Source organism: Pelmatolapia mariae, linkage group LG3_W, assembly GCF_036321145.2.
Source record: "Pelmatolapia mariae isolate MD_Pm_ZW linkage group LG3_W, Pm_UMD_F_2, whole genome shotgun sequence".
Classification (NCBI taxonomy): Eukaryota; Metazoa; Chordata; class Actinopteri; order Cichliformes; family Cichlidae; genus Pelmatolapia; species Pelmatolapia mariae.
In genome coordinates, this window is record NC_086229.1 from 4,783,674 (window position 1) to 4,789,673 (window position 6,000).

Genomic DNA, 6,000 nt, shown 5'->3' on the forward strand with positions numbered 1-6,000 from the left:
TTTAATGATGGACTTGGTGACAAACCTTGTTCTTTTTGACCACAGATAAAGTAAACATTGGTTTAGTGCTTTACAGCCCGGTGATGGTAAGGTCTTGCAGTGAATTGAGTTCCTGGTGTGCCCCCCCCCCCCATACATATATTGTATCATATCATATTAAATATATTTATATCAGCCCTTAACTTTCAATAGTCGGAGTTTGTGGGTGTACCAGGGTGCTGAGTGAGAGAAGGATACAGGTCTGTTTTTTTTTTTTTAATTTTTAATTTAATTTTATTTAATTTTAGAAAGAGGGACAATACATATTAATGAACATTTTAATAAATGTAAATATGCCAGATTATAGCCTTGGGCTAATTTCCATCTGCAGACCCTCTGGCAGGTTGGTGTTAAACACAAATTAGTAAAAACATACAAAGACACTATTTACAGAGACAAAAACAGTCATCACATTATACTAGAACAAACAAATGACAAGCAGAGTGGACACAGAGGACTGTATAGATAACAATAGCGGAAACACATCAATTATATTGCACAAACCCCAGTATTGCATATGCCCTGACTGTCGTGATATTGCGTTCACCCATTGCACTAACAGTTGATTCCCTTTTTGTAATACACTAACTCTTTTTCCCGTCCAATATAAAGCATGATTATTAAACATGATCACATGTTTGTGTGTCCCTCAGCCGCCCTTTTAAGTGACTCTTAAAGATAGAAAGACTTGTACTTTCCCTCACTGACAGTGGAAGACTATTCCAGAAGCTCACTCCCTGATATGACAGAGCATTCTGTGAAAAGGTGGTCCGCCTGAATGTCAGTTCACAATCACCTCTAACAGTGGCTCAAGTCAGTCGAGACCGGGCAACACTGCTAGACTTTTGTTTAATAAAATCACTCATTGGTGGAGGCGCCAGACCATGTATAACTTTTTATATTAGACAGGCAGATTTAAATAATTTGAAATTAGTAAAATTTAAAAACTTATATTTATCTAAAATTTGACAATGGTGATATGAAAAAGGTTTTTTATCTAATATTTTCAATGCTCTTTTGTAGCATACTTCAATTGGCCCAATAGCAGCAGAGCTCGTATAGGACCAACTTGTAATACAATATTCAATATGAGCCAGTATCATAGAATGCAGGAATGTAATCACTGCTGTGTCTGTTAATGATGTGCGGATATGTCTAAAGTTCTGTATATTGACATTTACAGTTTTCACTACTTTTCTAATGTGTTTTTTAAAGGATAATTTAGAGTCTAGTAGCACCCCCAAATACTTAAATTCCTCAACATTAATTAATTCTTGTGCACCCAAGCAAACTTTTACTGCAGCCACGGTTGTTTTAGGTTTACTAAAAAACATTGATACGGTCTTTTTAAAATTAAGGCACAGGCATGAGTCATTCAGCCATTTTTGTAAATCATGTAATGCCAGTGAAAGCTGATGGGCTGCATCATCAGCAGTTTTGGCTTGCGTAAAAATTACCGTATCATCAGCATACATAATCGTGTCCACATTTTTGCACACATTAGGCAAGTCATTAACATAAAGTGAAAATAACAGGGGGCCTAGAATTGAACCCTGGGGGACACCTTGCGTACAGTAAAGATAGGGTGACTTGCTATTCTTTATTTACACATTGTTTTCTATCTGATAGATAAGACTGTATCCATTTAACAGTATGATTACTAAAGTTAAATGTCGACAGTCTAGACAAGAGCTTAAGATGATTCACAGTGTCAAACGCACGCTTGAAATCAAGAAAAACAGCCGCAACACAACTGCTCTTGTCTAAGTAAGATTTCACTTTCTCAACAAAAACACAGACAGCCGTTTCAGTTGAATGAAGAGTGCGAAATCCGAATTGCATAGGGTGCAAACCCGGATTGGAGTCATTAAGATGATTGATGATAGAATTAGCAACCCACTTTTCTGCTATCTTTGAAAAGATAGGGAGTATGCTAATAGGTCGATAATTAGCAGGGTCTGTTTTATCACCAGATTTATAAATTGGTGTAACTTTTGCCACCTTCCAACTCAGAGGAACGACTGCCTGCGTGATTGATAAATTAATAAGATGGGTCACAGGCACCAAAAGACAAGATTTATAATGCTTCAAGAAATTGATATCAAATCCAAACTCATCCCTTGCTTTAGAACTTCTTAATGTAGAGATTATATTTTCTACTTCATTTTCTGTAATTTTCTGAATATTGAACTTTGAATCTGGAGAAGAAACATCCTCTTTGGTGTCGATATTCCCAATATTTTGTTGAGGGTCATAAGAATTAGAAAACAATTGTGCAATTTCATTAATGGTACTTTGGAAAAAATCATTTAATTTAGTAGCTACTCTAAGAGGCTCTGATACCAGTTCATTGGCAAATTTAAGTTCAAGGTCTGTATCAGCTTTATGCTTACTGTTACCAAGGAGTTTGTTAATATTTTCCCAAATTGGCTTACAGTCTCCTTTGGCACTATTAATTACAGTCATGAAAAAATTTGCTTTTTCCATTCTCAAAGTTTGTGTGACTTTATTCCTTGCAGATATAAAATGTAATCGATCAGTATTTAATCCAGATTGTAACGATTTTTTAAGTAACTGGTCTCTGAGTCTCATAAGCTGTTTACACTCGGTATTAATCCAAGGCAAGGAATAAACTCGTTTCTTTAAATGGCTCTCTTTCTAAAACTGTGACAAGACCCCTTTAATAGCAGAGTATAATAGATCACAGCATTTATTAGTGTCATCATAGGATAGTATGCTAGTCCAATCAAAATTATTTAGAGCTGCCATTAAATGTTGCTCTTGATTATTTGGAATAAATGTTTTTTTTATATTCATGCTTTTACTGACACATCTCAGTCGCTTTTTAGTCAGCTTTCTAGAGAAGAATATTGCATTGTGGTCAGACAAGCCAGTCAAAAAGTTATATGTTTTTATCATTCTATCCGGTTTGTTAGAAAACACCACGTCTATTAGAGTTCTAGAGCGATTTGTTATTCTAGTGGAATCATTGATCATTTGTTTTAAACCAAAATTATCTGTGATTTCTTTTAGTTTCTTTCTGTCGCTTTTGTTATCCCAATTTACATTTAAGTCTCCCATTAGGATAAGTTCATTATTGAAGTCGCAAGAATTCAGAAGTGCCTTGAATTGGTCACAAAAATCTACTTTTGCTGAAGGTGGGCGATAAAGACATAAAACAGTAAATGACATTTCTGCTGAGAGTGACACTTTAACTCCAACACATTCAACAGAGATTTCATTGGGCCAGATTATTTGTGTACATTTTAGAGAGTCCTTCATATACAATAACACCCCTCCCCCCTTTCCTTGATGCCTATCTTTTCTAAAGACATGGTAGCCTTGTAGAGTTACCAGTGCTTGTGGAGAAGAGGGTTTGAGCAAGAGACTTCAAAATAGTACTGAGGCTATGATTATAATGATTATAATGAAATACTAGATCATCTTGAATAGAAAGCAGCTAGAGAGAGCACAAGAACGGATATCAAGATTTATATTCTTAATATTCCAGAAAGAAATAATGCTGGGGTTCTTACTTATGGAGAAGGCCATTTGGACATTAAAGGAGAGAAGCAGATGATCAGAGATTGGCAGCTCATCAGCTGTGCAGTTGAAGGGGGTAAGTCCAGAACAGCAGACCAGGTCTAAAGTATGGCCCTTAGTGTGAGTAGGGAAGTTTATGTGTTGTTTGAGGCTGAAGCTATCAAAGCAGGATAAAAGGTCTTTGGTAAGAGGATGATCGCAGTTATCCACATGGACGTTGAAGTCACCCAGCAGTATTATATTAGGGGGAAACAGTAGCTAGGTTAGTCAGCAGATCAGCAAAGTCACTTATAAAAACAGAATTATATTTTGGGGGGTGGTAGATGACAGCTATGATAGTTGGAGCAGGTCCTGAAAGTTGACAAACAACAGATTCAAAGGAGCTGTAGGTAGGGACAGACAGCGGCGAGACTTTCCAGTCCTCACGATAAATTACCATGAGGCCACCACCACAGCCGGACACACGAGGTTGGCAGGTGTAAGCAAACCCCGGGGGGGTGGAGTCGTTAAGTTGTGAAAAGCCATTGGGCTGTTGCCATGTCTCAGTCAAGCAGAAAAAGTCAAACTTACCGTCTGTTAGGAGATCCTGGATGAGATGTCCTTTGTTCGTAAGCGAACAAATATTAAGCAGGCCGAGCTTTGAGCTTCTCAAATTGTTGTTTAGGGTTTGAGAACCCAGTGGCTGCACCCCCTCATCACCACTCCCATTGTACTGGGCCAACATATCTTTAAGGTTTTTAATCCCCATGTGGGCCAATATGACCCTGTAATTTTGAAGTGAATATACATCAGACAGATCTTTCAAAATTTAGTTTGTTGTCTCTGTAAAGAAAGAGTGAGAATAAGTGGTGAAAGCGGGCACGAGTCAAGCTGGGCTGTCAATCCAGGCCTCCTCCAGTGTGTGCTGTCCCATCCCATTTGTGCATGGAACTGAATTTGTGTTGCTGGAGTTCAGTTTGTATTTCTCTGAGAAACCTCCGGGGGAGTATCCCCGTTTCCTGAGGCTGCGAAACAGAATTGTGATGGACTCCTGGAGAGCTCTGTGTTTCGGAAGGGATTCTGTGGAACCTGATTGAGATTTTTACAATGCCTTTGTTTTGTGTTTCCTTTTTTGTTGTTCTTGCTGTTCTGTCTGAAGATCACCTGCTCGGGATTTAACTTATTAACCCTAACCCTAAGTTACTTGAAAATAGTACTTAGTTATTAATTACTTCTTCAAGAAAGTAAACCAGTTACTTTACTGATTACTTATTTTCAAAAGTAATTAGTTACTTAGTTAGTTAAAAACATGTCATACAACTGGAATACGTAATAAAGCATTAGACCTTTCAGCACATTTCTATGTTTTTCTGTGTAATCATAAAATGTAACCAAATGAAAAAGTTTTTAAAAAAACAAAACAAAAAAAACCCAACTTGTTTTATTAGTTTTAGTCTTTTAACTTTATGTGTCAAGCAAAAATAGAATTATATGCACCAGTCTCTGATGGGAAGAAATGTGTTTAACATTTAAACCTATGTTCTGCATATTCCAGCATATCAAATAAATTAATTTTTGTGTTTACACTCACTCTTGTGAGTAAAAACACAGTAAAAAAAAAAAAAGTCAAAGATTCAGCAGCTCTTAAATCTACTGTCACCTGTGTAGCAGGTGTGGGGCTGGTGAAGGTTTGCCTGGTGCCACAGCGGTCATGTCAGTGGGGGGATCCGGGGGTTTCTCTGTGAATTTCACATTCCCGTGGCAGCGTGCTCAGTGCTCGCTCAGATATGAATTTGAATTTTGTAGAAAGACGTTTTCTTCCCATGCAGAGTGTACAGCGCATGCAAATGTTTTTTGTCACTTTTACAGAATCAAACTCAAAGTAATGTCAGTACTTCTAAGCTTCAAACGCTGCATGGTCGGACTCTCTCCTGCACTCCATGTTATCCATTGTTGATTTACACAAGTCTGTTACCACAGACGTCGCACACTTGTACGTCATTGTCATGAGACACTCTCACAAACTAAATCACGGTTATCGCAGTGTGCTTATGGGAAAGTAACAGTAATCTAATTACTTTTTAATAATCCCTTACAATACTCATTACTGGAAAAAAGTAAAGGGATTACTTGTAACACGTTACTGCCCATCTCTGCACATAAGTATGTCATTGTTTTAGTCCAGAGTTACTCATACATGCCTAAGAAATGCTCCAGCTCCTCATATAAGTGAGGTAATACAGTTGCATGCGGATGCCAGTAAGGTGCGTGCTAGAGCTGCTCTTCTGCCTAGCAACACCCTTTGTGTTTTAATTAACCAATGTGCACGAAATAAAATTGGTATTTAATGTTTTAAAATTGATTTCATGAAAGTAGTTAACTTCATTTGGCGTAACGGACTTTATTGCTTAGTCTTTAGTGTAGTCAAATTTATAAGAG